Source organism: Urocitellus parryii, chromosome 1, assembly GCF_045843805.1.
Source record: "Urocitellus parryii isolate mUroPar1 chromosome 1, mUroPar1.hap1, whole genome shotgun sequence".
Lineage (NCBI taxonomy): Eukaryota > Metazoa > Chordata > Mammalia > Rodentia > Sciuridae > Urocitellus > Urocitellus parryii.
This window is the reverse complement of record NC_135531.1, coordinates 14,820,157-14,837,793: the sequence shown is the minus strand read 5'-3', so window position 1 is coordinate 14,837,793 and position 17,637 is coordinate 14,820,157.

Below are 17,637 nucleotides of genomic sequence, written 5' to 3'. Positions count from 1 at the left end.
CACCAGCCAAATCTTTTAGAACTCAACATTCCTGTGAGGGAACCATCTTGTGGATGGGGTGGGCACAAAGAAATCTAGTTGGCAAGTATGGAAGCAGGAAGAGAGAGGAAGGACAGACTGAGGACAGGGAAAGTTCCCAGGTCTTACTAAGCTGTCAGTTTGAGCCCAAGTCAAGCCAGCCCCCCTCCTTTCCCCATCAGATCCTTCTAGTTCCTTCTTTCTCTTTCCCCTCTCCCAGCACCTCTTGACAGCCATATCCTTTGAAATTCCCAGGTACACTTGTGATACCCACCAGTCCAGCCAGGGGTGTATCCAGATTTTGCAGAGGGGGAAGCTCATGTAATTGGGGGAGGGTTAGGGAGATCTATTTAAGGAAGACTGGAAACCCTTAAGTATGCAAGGTACAAGAGCACATGGCTAGGGCTTTCTCAGAAGCTCGTAGGGTTGGTTCATTTATTAGGCTCCTTAATTTTATAGTGAACCTCCCTCCTACTGCATTCTCTGAATGTTTAAGTATCTGAGTGTTCATTTCCCATCCATGGTCAGAGCCCTGGTCTTTTAAAAGACTAGAGTGAGTTCCTGGTGACCTTGAGGAGGGCTTGGACCACACCCCTGGAGTAAGGCTTGCAGAAAGTGCCAAGCTGTGGGGACCGAGAAACACGCTTGCACTGGGGAAATAAAGGAAATCACGGAGATGAAGAAGGCAACTGTTTTAAGACCTCTCCCTCAGAACTTTGTTTCAGCTGGAAACTGCCATCAGGAGGAGATACAAGGACCCCACTGAGCAAAGCCTCTTTCCCTGAGGGCCTCACCTACTTCATACAGCCTCCGGCCTCGGGTGCTCTGACGCTCGCTGCCCACTAGGTGGCACCAGAAGGCTTTTGGGAGAAGCGCTAACCAGGCCTAAAGAAGTCCTTTCTCTTTTCCTTTAGCTACTGAAGGGTGCTGCTGAAGGCAAGAGAAACTGGAGAACACAGTGTAAAGAGCTGTGCTTAGGACGAAGTCAGGTAGCAGGGGCAAAGCCTGCGCTGCTGCCCAGATTACACCTGAAGACCAGGGCCCCAGGGCTATGCACAGGCGCCCACCCTGAGCATAGTCCCTTCACCTCCTGGGGCCGCTGTATACCAAAGGAGGGCTTCAGCTTCTCTGGGATGGTTCACCTGTCGGTGTGGTCCGGCTCCCTACTCACCCCCTCCCCCTTTACTAGGGCTGCCCACCTGCTTACCCAGCACCTGCACTGCTAGCATGTCCAGGAGCAGCCTCTCCCACCTGGTGGCAGTAAGCTGGCCAGAGGGAGTGAACTCCACCAGGTTCCCAGATGCCAATCACAGTCTCTCAGCTGAACCCTCCTAGAACTCATGGAATTGGCAGAAGCCATTGGATTCATCATTCCGAAGCCATCAGAGAGAAGGCCTCACCTGAAAAACAAGGTGACAGTGTCATCACCACTGAGGGTAGGGTCCAGGTCATGCTTCTCTGGGGCTTATGCAGGCATGTGGCAGAGCATGAGCTCGCAGGAGGTACTCACTGGTACAGGAGACAGTTCTACCCTATATAACAACACACCCCTGTAGTAAGTGTTGGACTCAGCTGTGCATTAGCATAGGAAAAACTGAATCATAACTGAATGTGGGAAGGTCCTTGCATGAGCTATCTTTAATACTCACTGGGAAGTTATCCTAGTGTACCATGTGAGAAAATGTGCTCAGAAAAGTTAATTACAATTTACCCCAAATGCTACAACAATCACCCCAACCAATGTCTTAGATCCTGAAATTTCTGGAGCTTTGGGGTTGGTTGGTTTGTTTTAAGCTCCCCACATGATTCTTATGCTAAGGACTGAACACACAAACTGCAGGAAAATGTGCTCGTTTTTGAGTCTCCTTACTCCCACAATGTTTCCCAACCGTCTAGTTTTCTACCATTGTTACCTATGTTCCTTTTACTAGAAGCTCCTCCAACTCTCCTATTAGGTTAGTTTCTCTTCTTATGTTCTCAAATCATCCAAGCTGGAGACAAGCTGGAGCCAAGACAACAACAGTCTCTACCTCCCCCAGCCCAGTCCCACCCATCGTCAGTAAGCTTAATTAGGTACCCCCCAAAAAGCAAACAAACAAACAAAAAAAAACCACACCTGTCAGGATGACCAAGGACAGGGAGAACAGGGCTGATCCCAGCTCCCAACTTGCTCTTGCATCCCAGCTCACTCCCATCTCTGCTCCTTGGTAAAGAATGAAAAGCTCCTGCAGCTGAGTTCCAATCACTAGAACCACAGCCCTAATGACCCCATTTAACTCCAGGGCCTCAACTCATTCCCAGCTTTCTTGTATACCTGGATTTTGTGTTAGAAATGAGATAATGAATGGGGACCAGGTACTGTAATTTATACTTTCACAGGAGTTTCTGATTCAGTAGGTCTGGGTGGAGCCTGAGAGTGCAGTTCCAGCCACCCTCAGATGAAGGCCTCCCAGCAGGGAACACAGCTCACAGTAGCCAGTAGACTACAACCCACAGCCAATGGCCCACAGGGCAGAAAGTGGGAAGGCAAAGACAGCCTTTTCTGTTTTCCATTCACAAACCAGACCCTGTTGCTGGCTGCTGCAGCACAGCAACCACCAGTGAATACAAGGGAAGTGAAGGTCTTGGCTTGGTGAGGGGTGAAGGGGCGTGGTTGGAATGCACCATTAGGCAGGCAAGAAAACACAAACCTCTGACTCTTGATTCTGCTTTGGATCAGTGAGACATGCTGGTCTTTACCACCCTGGTGCTCCAACATCCACCCTTTAAAATGTTAGGATATACTCTGGGATATTGATGTTGCTGGGAAAGAAATTTTATTTTAGGTAATGAAAATTACTTTTGCATCTCAGTAACATTGTTTTCATTTCAGTGGCCTTTAGTGATTAATAAATACACTCTATGAATTATCATGATCTCTTACTTAAGCTATGACTTTAGATATTTTTCTCTATTTTCTAAAACACCTTTTCATAAACCTGGAACATTAATAATCAATGGGAGATCAAGCGTGTGTCTTTTTATATCTAATGACAGTAAAAGAAGTGTGGAGACCTTTTATCCAAACACTTTTAATTGTTATCAAAATTAAGTTCTGAGAAACTGATGTGACTCCATTTTTGAGAAATCAGTGTCTACCTCAAAGCCTGTCCAAGGAAGGGGGCGTGACCCTTGTCCTTGGAAAAACCCACAGAGCACTCCTAGGCACATACCCACCCTGCTGAGTTGTTTGTGTGGAAATAACAGGAGACATCTGTAGCCCCAGGTGTCCTTGACTCAGTTAGGCTAGGTGAGGACCCATAGCAACCCCCTAGCAAACACCAATCAGCATGAGACAGGGAAAATACCTGGGATGCCAGATGACACCCCAGTAGTTTATGGTGGTTGATAACATGTTGGGAAACCATGTAGTTCAGCATATACACCCCTTGTGGCTTAAACCAATCAGTTCAATGGAATTCCCCCTCTTGTACTAACCAATCACCCTTATCCAACTTGTTCCCACCAGTGAATGTGCTAATCAATGTTAAGAGTTGTTGTTCAACTTTCCAGAGGTATGGAATGATTTGCTGTGTGATGTTGTGATGCATAGAGTATCCCCCCAAAAACTATAAAATCTCACTGAACAAAGGACTGGGACTCACTCCCTGGGATCACTGTGTCGGGAATGGTTGTGAGTCCAGGCTTGCAAAAAAGACTCTTGTGTGATTGCATTGGATTTGGCTCCTGGAGGTCTATTGGGGTCCTGAGAATCTGGCATTACAGTGCCTTCTTGTTTAAAAAAAACTTTTTAGTTGCAGATAGACACAATAGCTTTATTTTATTTATTTATTTCTCATGTGGTGCTGAGGATCCAACCTAGTGCCTCACACATGCCAGGCAAGCCCTCTAGCACTGAAACACAACCCCTGCCAGTTCCTTGTTTCTTGAGATAACTTTTTCTTTATATATATTTCACCCTCTGCCTTTCATATGGCTCTCAAGTTTTCTCACTTTAAATAAAACAATAAAAAAGGGAAATTTTCAATTTTCCATAATAAATGATATACTTTCAATGATAGACATAGTGATAACTCACTTATGGGATTCTGAATGACAGGGGTAGGATGGTAGCCAGGGCCCAAGGCAGACGCTGGTGCTGGTCACAGCTTAAGTTTGAAAATGGCAAAGAAAAAGTTGGGGCTTCACCTAAAGGCAAATGAAAAAAAAAAAAGGCGCTTTTATTAACCCATTCACTGAGGGTTTTGCTCTTCTGCTTTATAACTAACTGACTAAACTCATGAAATAACTGCTTACTTTTTTTCCCTTTTATTTGAACAAGGAATAAAATGTCATTAAGAAAAATTCCCTGGGCTGCGGCAATAGCTCAGTGGTAAAGTGCTTGTTTCACATGAGTGAGGCACTGGGTTTAATCCTCAGTACCACATAAAAATACACAAAAACACTGTGTGTTCATCTACAACTAAATACATATATTTTTAAAAATCCCTCACAATTACTATACTCCATTAATACAAATCTCATTATGTTATTATTAACCAAAGGTGGCTGATTTATTGTTAATACACATGGCTATGTTGCATGTTGCAAGAGCCTACTAAATTCATTCAAATAACGGTATTGAGAAAGGTATTTCTACTAACAATTTTTTAAATTTTTTTTAGTTATACATGGACACAATATCTTTATTTTGTTTATTTGTTTTTATGTGGTGCTAAGGATCGAACCCCATGCTTCACATGTGCAAGGCAGGCACTCTGACACTGAGCCACATCCCCAGCCCTTAGACAACATTTTAATAATATGAGTTATAATGAAAATTCCTTCTTATTTTATTATACCAGAAATCAAATCCAGGGACTCAGGCATGTTACTCAAGTGCTCCACGGACCTACATTCCTGGACCTTGTAAGAAAGGTTTTTTAACACTTTCTAATTAATATGCCATTTAAATGTGCATTTCTTTTAATTTCTTGGTGTCTAACATTAGCGAGGCTATGCTTATCTTTCCTACTGAAGTAACTAGTAGTGTTATGAATTTGTGGGAATTTGAAAACAGTTCCATAATTTTCATCACTTTTCTAATTGATTTTGGGTGAAGGACATTGATATTATCCATAATTAGTACAGAAGGATCCCGACTTATGAACTCTGTATCCTCTTTGCCTTATTCACATCTAATTGTTTTTGCCCTACTACCCATCTTAACCTGTTCAATTGCTGCATCTTCAATTATGATTTCAAATCTTTGACCTCAGAACATCTCTGTATGGCTCTACTTTGCACCATAACAGCCAAGGACTCTGGGTACCCAATGTCATCTGAACTCTCCTTTCCAGATTCCAGGTCCACACTGCTCCCAATAGCATTACTTTTCTGCTGCAGGAGAAACATTCATGTAGTTTTAGGCAAGAAAATATAAGCAGACAGAATTGGGTGAAAGTTGGTGGGAAGGACATCACTAAATATAGCTGTATACTGCCAAAAGAAAAGGTAGTAGAAGAAGATTCAGGAAGAAGAAACTACCTGGATGTCCAGGAAGAAGCAAGAGCCTGGAGCTGCATTGGCAATAGAAGTCACAGCAGTCATCCTGGAGCTTGGGATCTATCAAAGTTTTGTGCAGTATCTGAAAAACAGAGAGAGAGAGAGAGAGAGAGAGAGAGAGAGAGAGAGAGAGAGAAAGAGAAAGAGAGGAAGGAGGGAGGGGAAAGAAAAGAGAAGGAGGCAGAAAGGAAGCCCCTTGGTCTGAAAAAAGAATGCCAAACTAAGATGACATGCAAAAAATTCAGGATGAAATTTAAACCCAGGATACCAATACCAAGAACAAATACAAACAGAACGGTCAATCCAAAGGTCTGACCTTTTATACTTGGACTTAAAAACCTAGGGAACTGCCATCACACGTGTTCACTCAAAACCAAACTGCTTCATTCTCCTATAGACTACGGGATGTAAAGTTTCTGATGCAATTTGAAGTCATCCCTTACTTTCCTTCTTAGTCAAATAGATGCTATAAATATACCACTTATTGAAGTCACTTTCGTCCCAGAGTTATACACTAGAAGACCTTAGCACATTCTAGCATAATAGAATTTTTGGTGTATGTTCATTACAATTAATTTATGTTCTATTTCTTTCTTTTTTTTTTTTTTAGCTATTTCACTGAAGCAAAAATTTAGCTACATTTTGGTGTTTTGTATAACATCACTGAGAAAGAGTTCTCTGGCTCCCTGAATACAAAATTAATTGTAAAGATAAACCTTCCCATGTGAGTCAGGACAGTACAGGCTTGTAATCTCAGTGACCTAGAAGCTGACACAAAGGGACTGCAAATTCAAGGCAAGGCAGGCAGGGTGGCACACACCTGTAATTCCAATGGCTGGGGAGGATGGAAAAGGAGGACTATGAATCCTAATTCAGCCTCAGCAAAGGTGAGGTTTTACACAAGTCAGTGAGACCCTGTCTGTAAATAAAATACAAAATAGGCCTGGATATATGGCTCAGTGGTTGAGTAACCCTAAGTTCAATCCTGATATGAAAAAAAAAAAAACACCATTCAAGAGACCCTTAGCAATATCAGCAGATCATGTCTCAAAACAAGAACTAAAAAGTATTGGAGATATATCTTGTAAGGTTATGAAAAACTAAAGTCCCATGATTTCAAGTTCAAATTTTAAAAATGCTAGGAAAAGTAAGGTCCAAGAAGGCCATCTTTAGAAGAGTTCCTGGGAGGCCCCATGGCAGCAGGACCCTCTGGGTGGAGTCTTCTGGGGGATCCATGCCAATGGGTGAATACCAAGGTCCAGAGTTTGGAGGTCTAGCTGCTGGGGTTTTTTAAAGGCCTCATAGTGAGTGCAGTCAAGTGTGTACTGCCAGCTGTGACTCACACTGGGAGGCTTGCCAGCCTTCCCCTGGCTGGACTTTCACTTTGCCTTCTTGCCTCCTTTGAATCCTAACTGCCTGAGCAGGTTTTGAGTTCCCAAAAGCAGAAGGTTGTAGGTTGTTTGAAAGGAAGACAGGTGGAGGTGTCAGTCAACCTCAAGGTGTCAGGGCACCCTTGAAATATCCTTGCGGGAACTAGATGGCAGGGTAACACAGGAAGATCATTTCTCATCTGGGTTCTCCAGGCTGCTGTGTATCTGCTTGTAGATGCAGTGCTTCTAGAACACACAATAGACCAGTGGCCTGGCTACCCACCTTTACCCAGATGATGCTGCTGATAAGCAGAGCAAGAACAATGAGGGAGGGCCCTGCTGAGGGCCATTGCCAAGTAGGAATGATGCATCAAAATTTCCTTGCCTGCGTACCCCATGTTACTTAGAGGAAGGACTCGTGGAAATGGACTTGCCTTGGACATTCGCTGTGATATTGCATGTGTGTTTGAGAAAGGTGACCCTGCTCAAGGACCAGGGTGGATCCAGGTTTAGGGTGATTCCTGCAGGTTTTAGGAAGTATTCCGCTCCTTGGGTTTAGGGCATTCCTGGTTTAGGACAATTTTGGCTTAGGGCAGTTCCAGGTTTAAGGTTATTCCTGCTGGGAATAGGGAGTATACTGCTGCCTGAGTTCCCATTGAATTCTCCTGGAATTCAGAAAGTATTTGGGACCTGAATTGGGCGGCAGAACTCAGATTTCCTGAGAACATGTTTGTACAGGGCCGGTGTGAGTTCGGGAATAAAGAATTGCTGTTTGAATCTACAAAGCTGTGAGTGGCTCGTGATCTTGTGCCCAGCCAGACAGTGGCAGGGCCCCATTAGGTTGAGAATTGACCCCCTTAGATCTGGACATGGTCGCTCACCACCCAGTGGTCTGAGCCTCCTCTTTCCCCAATATCCCCATGAGGAGTACACCACAACCAAGAATTTTGCATTGATTCAATTTTATTGAGAAAACAGAAGAAAAATGCACAGGAGATCTGAAGCCTCCATGGTGGAGTAGGTAACACAGCTTTACTTCTAGATGATCCCTTCCAAACCCCTCCTCCACCATGGTTGCAGGGGAAATCTCAGTGCTCTTGGGTCCCAAAGGTTGCAGATTCAAGCAGCCTCAGGGAGTCTTGCACAGAAGGGCCTGGATCCACTCCCAGCAGCCTTGGCTGGGCTCCTGGCCGCTAGTGTGGCCAGAGGGAAGAGGACCCTTACAAGGGTCACCACCAGAGGTCTTGGGCTCTAGACCTCTGGCACCCGAGCACCTGGAACACAAGGGAGCCTCAGCTGGTGGCCGATGGCGGGGCACCTTGGAGATCCCTGACTTTCCTGGGGGAGCCTGGGTCTTCTTCTGGGTTGTAGAAGCTGAGTCCAGGACAGGAGGCTCTGTGTCATGGTGCAAGGTGCTGTGTGCACAGGGAAAGTCATCTGTCCATGACCAATGCCAGAGAGCACTTTCTTGGGTTGTGGGATGCAGGTCAAAGTGGAAGTCTTGGCAGTCACAGAAAATATCTGGCAGTTGGATATACAAGGGCACCTGCAAGGGCCCAGGATATATTGAGCTTAGGGTTGGAGGCCTCTGGAGCCCTGGCACCTGGTCTTCAGAATGCCATCCCTGTGGTACACAGCAGGGAAAGTGCTGCTCCATGGTGTTGTGGGCCTCACACCAGGTACCACCAAGCATGTGGGACTCAGCAGGCAGCAGATTTGGTGTTCTCAAATTCCTCTGGCCTCCAGTGAGTTTCCACCCACAGACTGGGAGCCTGGGTGGTGCTTGCTTCAATCCTGAAAGGAAATCCCATTACAAAGCTCAGTGAATGAGATGAACAACAACAACCATTATCTGTTAGTCTCTGTAACAGGAAGTCTTGTTCCATACAAGACACTGAAAACTAGACATTTTTCTTCTGGATTGAGCAGACTTGTGCGCATAATACCTAGAGTATCACAACATGGTTTGGTTGTAACCCGTTTCCTTCCTGAACTCTGCTAATGTGGTAGAATGCTTGTGACTAGGAGTACTTCCAAAAAGCAATTTAAAAATGGAAAATGAGTCTAGGGTTTCAGATCTGGTGCTAAAATCTGATTGATCTACCACCTAATCCCTCACTCCATACCTTGAGAAAAGAATCCCCAATATGATCATAGGAGGACATGGGCCTCTTTGGAATCAATTAGCCCATAGTTCCTCATGAAACGCATTTATGCCTCATACTGGAGATTTTTAAAAAAATATTTTACATATATCTGTCAGTTTAGAAGAAACTTCACCCAATAGGATGAAGCTAGAAATCCATCATTAAAAAGAGAAGTGAAAATTCACAAATTTGTGGAAAGCAAAAAAAATTTAAAATAATATTCTGATCAAGGAAAAGAGCACAAGGGATAGAAGAAAATACATTGATAACTAATAAAAATGGGAACTCACTATCCCAAAGTTTAGAGGATGAAGCAGAAACAGTGACCAGGAAGGTGCATTAGTCAGGGTTCTGGAGAGGAACAGAATCAACAGGTCATGATTATAAACAGGGAATTGGTAGATTCACTTACTTGACCAGAAGCCGGGTAGTCCCCAGTGGCCGTCTGCAGGCTGTAGAGCTGGAGGATCCAGTGGCTGCACAAGTGGCTGAAGCTCCCAAAACAAGAGGGATCAACAGTGCTCCCCTTGTCTGAACAGAAGGCTTCCGGAAACTCCCTGGACAATTCCTGGCAGAGTCCGCTTTGGAGAAGTGAAGAAACAAGAGTCCGATATCCTCAAGTGATGGCAGCAGCAATCAAGAACCTGTTCTAAAAGAATCAAGCTCGCATCTGCTGCTGCTTCCTTGTCCTCCCACCTTTTATTCCATCCAAGCCACCATCCTATTGGATGCTGCTGATCCACTTTAGGGAGGGTCTCCACTTCAATTGTTATCCCACATGCCAGTCACTCCTAGACACACCCTTATTGATACACCCAGTACTCCTTAATCATTGGCATGCCTTAGTCCTATCAAGTTGAATGAATGCTAATATTATCAAAGACTCCCAAGACTGAATCTACAGGAATACCAGAACAATTCTACCACTATGAAAGGGGTTAAATCAGTCATCAAACACAAGGTGAGGCTGAGGATATAGCTCATTGGTACAGAGCATGTGCAGGAGGCCCTCCCTGGGTTCAGTGTCCAGCACTGCCAAGAACAAAAAAATCCCAGTAAGCAAAAGCTGTGGCCATAATAGTTTCATCAGTGAATTCCATGAAAGATTTAGAGAAGCAGTTAGAGAAACTTTGCCAATTACTTTCAGTCTCATTCAAAAAATTGAAGAGCAAAGGGGAAAAGAATTTAGAACTCTACTCCTAATTCTACCTGTGATTTATCCAAGTGGGTTCATAGAAAACGGTGAGTGTGGGAATTCAAAGAATATTTCAATTGTACCAATATTTCATATTTCTGTCAATACAGTATTTTGTAATTGATGGTAAAAACGTTGAGCATGAGATAAAGTATTAAATTCCAGACTGCCCTTCATTTCTGATTCTTCCTGATTGTACTTTCACTATTCAACTCTAAAAAAATAAAAAAAATTAAAAAAAAAAGGAAAGCAGAAAATTGAAGTACTTCCTGAAGGGTGCATCAACATCTCTAACACATATCTGGATTAGCAGTTTCTCTGCTAATACACTTTGCTTACCATGTTTTGCCATTCCTGGAAAAGACTTTTTGAATCTGACAAAGTAAAATATCTCCCTGTGGTCTATCAAAAGTTTAAAAGTAAGACTTCTGGAATTCACTCTAGGAAATGGAGGGAAGGGTCCAAACTTTAAGAGAATTCTGGGATTAATCTGGGTGGCTGTTTGGCCCAAGCACAATTACAGAAATGAAATGAGTTTAAGAATACTTGTGGGCTGGGAATGTGGCTCAAGCTGTAACATTCTTGCCTACCTTGCGCAGGGCGCTTGCTTCCATCCTCAGCACGACATAAAAGATAAAATAAAGATGCTGTGTCCAACAAAAACTGAAAAATAAATAAATTCTCTCTCTCTCTAAAAAGAAAAATGTAATTAACATTGACTATACATTTATACCTGGCAGGATTAACAGGCAAGCAAGGACCTTGTCTGCCCTCTGTGCAAAGGGGACTCAGGGCCCATCCCATATCCAGCAAGGACACCCAGGCCAGACCCATACTGGCATCCAGGAAACCCGCCCTCCCTTTCTATTTCTCCAAAACAAACACAAAAGTGAAAAAAAAATTCTATAATTTTATTATACATGGGACAGAAAATTTCATTAAAATCCAAAAAAACATAAATTTCTCACAGGATTACTAAACTGAGAAATTTTTAAAGATATCTTTATTTATTTATTGTTGTTGTAGTTAGACAGAATACTTTTATTATATCTCTTCATATGTGGTCCTGAGGATCTAACCCAGGACCCCTGAGTGTGCTAGAGGGGTGCTCTACTGCTGAGCCACAACTGCAGCCCTGAGGAATGTTTTTTTAATACCATTTCTTCCCAGAGGATCTTCCATTGCAGCGTGTTGGCAGAGACCTCATGGCTCTCAACCTAAAGGTGAGCAGTGAGCAGTGCAGAGCCCCCATTATTCTAAAGTCACTGAGCATGGTTGGGAACCTCAGGCAGCATCCTGCAGACCTGGGGTGGTATTTCTTGGCACTCACAGAGGGAGACTCTGGAAAGACCATGGGCAATATCAGGATTCCTTAGTCCATGGGGGCTGGCTGGACACTGGTCAGCTGGGTTTCTCACAGACATCACCCTCTCCTAGGGGTACTTGGGTCTAGTGCTGGGTCCACACATCCATCCTGGGCAGGCAGGCAGCTGTGTGCCTCTTGTCAAGGAGCTGTGCAATCTGGGTCCATGGAAGGGTGAGGACCAGCTGACAAATCCACAATGTCTAAAAAGTATTACACAGTTGAAGTCCTGGGGATCCCAAGAAAGGAAGCCCAGCCTGAGATAGAGGCCAGGGCCCAGAATCTTCTTCCCTTAGGGCTTGGCAGTGCCTGGGCCCTGGAGCCTCATCTCCACAACCTCAGGCCTCCCAAACAGGAGGGCAAATGTTTGTCCATAGCTGCAGCCTCTCAGAGGAGGAAAAGTCTTCAGGGACCCCTTGCCTGATCATTTCCACTCTTCTGGGCTACTCTTGATTGGGACCATAGGATGTAAAGTTGAGTGGAGATAGGATATTTGGGATTATTCCTTCAAAAGCCAGGCTCTCCTAATCCTAAAGGCAGATCCAATCATCTGGGATCACAGTGTTCATTTGAATAGATTTTGTTGATTGATAAGGTTAAAAAAAAATAAAAATCCCAGGATCCCATCTGCTGATGGTGGTGGCCAAGCCTGACTATCCTGGTCTCCAAGGAGAGAAGGAGAGGGTAGAAGATGAGAGAGAGTGAATGAGTTAGCCTGGGAGTGTTTTAAGACAGACAAGCAGGGCACCAAAGATAGCAGGAAACAGTTATATTTGGCTGTAGCCAGGTTCAGAGGGTAGAAATTTCTCTGTAATCACTTAATTCCCTGAACCCTGAGTTCAGGTAGTTTCAGAACTTTATTCCCAGTGTGACTGAGAAGTTCACAGTCTGCAGAAGTTCACATAAAAGCAGCTTCTTCTTTCATGGTTTTGGGCAACTTAATCCTTCAAGGACAAGGCATGAGTTGGGGGTTGATTCTGTGGTGACCATAGCCTCAGGGGGAGGCAAAGAATCAGGATCAAAGGTCATAGGTCAGAGGCTGCTGAACAAGTTCACCCACAGCTCTAGCCCCAAACACATTTCCAGCCCCAAGCTCCCTACTATGCCCCTCTTTCAGACCTTCTTCAGAGAATTAGTTTAATAACACTTTCATATCCTGTGTCTAATATATAGCATTGTACTTGGCTAACAGGAAAAGCCAGGGATCTCATTTCAACAAGTCTATTTTGTGTAAGATTCTTCCATGTCTTCAGGGTGGAACATTAACACATTGCTAAGACATTGTTATAGGAAAACTTGTATAAACCCATTGCTTATATAGAATGGGGACTCAAAAGATGGGCTCCATTTACTCTCTTTTTTTTTTTTTTATTGGTCGTTCATAACATTACATAGTTCTTAATACATCATATTACATGGTTTGATTGAAGTGGATTATGAACTCCCGCTTTTACCCCGTATACAAATTGCTGTATCACATCAGTTACCCTTCCATTGATTGACATATTGCCTTTCTAGTGTCTGATGTATTCTGCTGTCTGTCCTATTGTCTACTATCCCCCCTCCCCTCCCCTCCCCTCCCCTCCCCTTTTCTCTCTCTACCCCTTCTACTGTAAATCATGTCTTCCATTTGTATTCTCTTGACTTACCCCTCCTTACCTCTTATATGACATTTTGTATAACCCTGAGGATCGCCTTCCATTTCCATGCAATTTCCCTTCTCACTCCCTTTCCCTCCCACCTCTCATCCCTGTTTACTGTAAATATTCTTCTCAAGTTCTTCGTCCCTACCCTGTCCTTGTTTACACCCCTTATATCAAAGGAGTCATTTGGTATTTGTTTTTTAAAGATTGACTAGCTTCACTTAGCATAATCTGCTCTAATGCCATCCATTTCCCTCCAAATTCTATAATTTTGTCATTTTTTAATGCAGAGTAATACTCCATAGTGTATAAATGCCACATTTTTTTTATCCATTCATCTATTGAAGGGCATCTAGGCTGGTTCCACAGTCTTGCTATCGTGAATTGAGCTGCTATGAACATCGATGTAGCAGTGTCCCTGTAGCATGCTCTTGTTAGGGCTTTAGGGAATAGACCGAGAAGGGGAATAGCTGGGTCAAATGGTGGTTCCATTCCCAGCTTTCCGAGAAATCTCCATACTGCTTTCCAAATTGGCTGCACCAATTTGCAGTCCCACCAGCAATGAACAAGAGTGCCCTTTTCCCCGCATCCTCTCCAGCACTTATTGTTGTTTGACTTCCTAATGGCTGCCAGTCTTACTGGAGTGAGATGGTATCTTAGGGTAGTTTTGATTTGCATTTCTCTGACTGCTAGCGATGGTGAGCATTTTTTCATGTACTTGTTGATTGATTGTATGTCCTCCTCTGAGAAGTGTCTGTTCAGGTCCTTGGCCCATTTATTGATTGGGTTATTTGTTATCTTATTGTCTAATTTTTTGAGTTCTTTGTATATTCTGGTTATTAGGGCTCTATCTGAAGTGTGTGGAGTAAAGATTTGTTCCCAGGATGTAGGCTCCCTATTTATCTCTCTTATTGTTTCTTTTGCTGAGAAAAAACTTTTTAGTTTGAGTAAGTCCCATTTGTTGATTCTATTTGTTAACTCTAGCGCTATGGGTGTCCTATTGAGGAATTTGGAGCCTGATCCCACAGCGTGTAGATCATAACCAACTTTTTCTTCTATCAGATGCCGTGTCTCTGATTTAATATCAAGCTCCTTGATCCATTTTGAGTTAACTTTTGTGCACAGCGAGAGATAGGGATTCAGATTCATTTTGGTGCAAATGGATTTCCAGTTTTCCCAGCACCATTTGTTGAAGATGCTATCCTTCCTCCATTGCATGCTTTTAGCCCCTTTATCAAAAATAAGATAGTTGTAGTTTTGTGGATTGGTTACTGTGTCCTCTATTCTGTACCATTGGTCCACCCGCCTGTTTTGGTACCAGTACCATGCTGTTTTTGTTACTATTGCTCTGTAGTATAGTTTGAAGTCTGGTATTGCTATACCGCCTGATTCACACTTCCTGCTTAGTATTGTTTTTGCTATTCTGGGTCTTTTATTATTCCATATGAATTTCATGATTCTTTTATCTATTTCTACAAGATATGCTGTTGGGATTTTGATTGGCATTGCATTGAACTTATAGAGAACTTTTGGTAATATCGCCATTTTGATGATGTTAGTTCTGCCTATCCATGAGCAGGGTATGTTTTTCCATCTTCTAAGGTCTTCTTCTATGTCTTTCTTTAGGGTTCTGTAATTTTCATTGTATAAATCTTTCACCTCTTTTGTTAGGTTGATTCCCAAGTATTTTATTTTTTGGGGGGATATTGTGAATGGAGTAGTTGTCCTCATTTCCGTTTCAGAGGATTTGTCGCTGATATACAGGAATGCCTTTGATTTATGCGTGTTGATCTTATATCCTGCCACTTTGCTGAATTCATTTATTAGCTCTAATAGCTTCTTTGTAGACCCTTTTGGGTCTGCTAGGTATAGAATCATATCATCTGCAAATAGTGATAATTTAAGTTCTTCTTTTCCTATTTTTATGCCTTTAATTTCTTTTGACTGTCTAATTGCTCTGGCCAGTGTTTCGAGGACTATGTTGAACAGAAGTGGTGAGAGAGGGCATCCCTGTCTTGTACCAGTTCTTAGAGGGAATGCCTTCAATTTTTCTCCATTCAGAATGATGCTGGCCTGTGGCTTATCATAGATTGCTTTTACAATGTTGAGGTATGATCCTGTTATCCCTAATTTTTCTAGCGTTTTGAACATAAAGGGATGCTGTACTTTGTCGAATGCTTTTTCTGCATCTATTGAGATGATCATATGGTTCTTATTTTTAAGTCTATTGATGTGGTGAATAACATTTATTGATTTCCGTATATTAAACCAGCCTTGCATCCCAGGGATGAATCCTACTTGATCATGATGTATAATTTTTTTGATATGTATTTATATCCGATTCGCCAGAATTTTATTGAGGATTTTTGCGTCAAGGTTCATTAGAGATATTGGTCTGTAGTTTTCCTTCTTTGATGTGTCTTTGTCTGGTTTCGGAATCAGGGTGATGTTGGCCTCGTAGAATGAATTTGGAAGTTCTCCCTCTTTTTCTATTTCCTGAAATAGCTTGAAAAGTATTGGTGTTAGTTCCTCTTTAAAGGTTTTGTAAAACTCTGCTGTATACCCATCCGGTCCTGGGCTTTTTTTTTTTTTTTTTTTTTTTTTTTTTTTTTTTTTTTAAAGAGAGAGTGAGAGAGGAGAGAGAGAGAGAATTTTTTTTAATATTTATTTTTTAGTTCTCGGCGGACACAACATCTTTGTTGGTATGTGGTGCTGAGGATCGAACCCGGGCCGCACGCATGCCAGGCGAGCGCGCTACCGCTTGAGCCACATCCCCAGCCCCTGGTCTTTTCTTAGTTGGTAGTCTTTTGATGGTTTCTTCTATTTCCTCTACTGTTATTGGTCTGTTTAGGTTGTCTATATCCTCCTTGCTCAATCTGGGCAGATCATAGGACTCAAGGAATTTATCTATGCCTTCACTATCTTCTATTTTATTGGAGTATAAGGATTCAAAGTAATTTCTGATTATCTTCTGTATTTCTGAAGTGTCTGTTGTGATATTGCCTTTTTCATCCCGTATGCTAGTAATTTGGGTTCTCTCTCTTCTTCTCTTCGTTAGCATGGCTAAGGGTCTGTCAATTTTATTTATTTTTTCAAAGAACCAGCTTTTAGTTTTGTCAATTTTTTCAATTGTTTCTTTTGTTTCAATTTCATTAATTTCAGCTCTGATTTTAATTATTCCTTGCCTTCTACTTCTTTTGCTGTTGTTTTGCTCTTCTTTTTCTAGGATTTTGAGATGAAGTATGAGATCATTTATTTGTTGGTTTTTTCTTTTTTTGAGGAATGAACTCCAAGCAATGAATTTTCCTCTTAGAACTGCTTTCAATGTGTCCCATAGATTCCGATATGTTGTGTCTGTGTTTTCATTTAACTCTAGGAATTTTTTAATTTCCTCCTTGATGTCTTCTAAAACCCATTGATCACTCAGCAACCTATTGTTCATTCTCCAGGTGATGCTTGCTTTTTCCTTTCTTCTTTTATCATTGATTTTCAGTTTCATTCCATTATGATCAGATAAGATGCATGGTATTATCTCTACCCCTTTGTATTGTCTAAGAGTTGCCCTGTGACATAGTATATGGTCTATTTTTGAGAAGGTTCCATGTGCTGCTGAGAAAAAAGTGTAGCTACTTGATGTTGGGTGGTATAGTCTATATATGTCAATTAAGTCTAGGTTGTTAATTGTGTTATTGAGTTCTATAGTTTCCTTATTTAACTTTTGTTTGGAAGATCTGTCCAGTGGTGAGAGAGGTGTGTTGAAGTCTCCCATGATTATTGTATGTTGGTCTATTAGACTCTTGAACTTGAGAAGAGTTTGCTTGATGAATACAGCTGCACCATTATTTGGGGCATATATATTTATGATTGTTATGTCTTGTTGGTGTATGGTTCCCTTGAGCAGTATGAAGTGTCCTTCTATATCCCTTTTGATTAGCTTTGGCTTGAAATCTATTTTATTAGATATGAGTATGGACACTCCTGCTTGTTTCCGCGGTCCATATGAGTGATATGATTTTTCCCAACCTTTCACCTTCAGTCTATGTATATCTTTTCCTATCAAATGCGTCTCCTGTAGACAGCATATTGTTGGGTCTTGTTTTTTGATCCATTCTACTAGCCTGTGTCTCTTAATTGGTGAGTTTAAGCCATTAACATTTAGGGTTATTATTGAGATATGGTTTGTTCTTCTATCCATATTTGTTTATTGATGTTACTAAACCTGATTTGTTATCCTCTTTGACTACTTTCCCCCCTTTACTGTCCTACCTCCCATTGTTGGTTTTCAATGTTGTTTTCCATTTCCTCTTCCTGTAATGTTTTGCCAAGGATTTTTTGAAGAGATGGTTTTCTAGCTGCG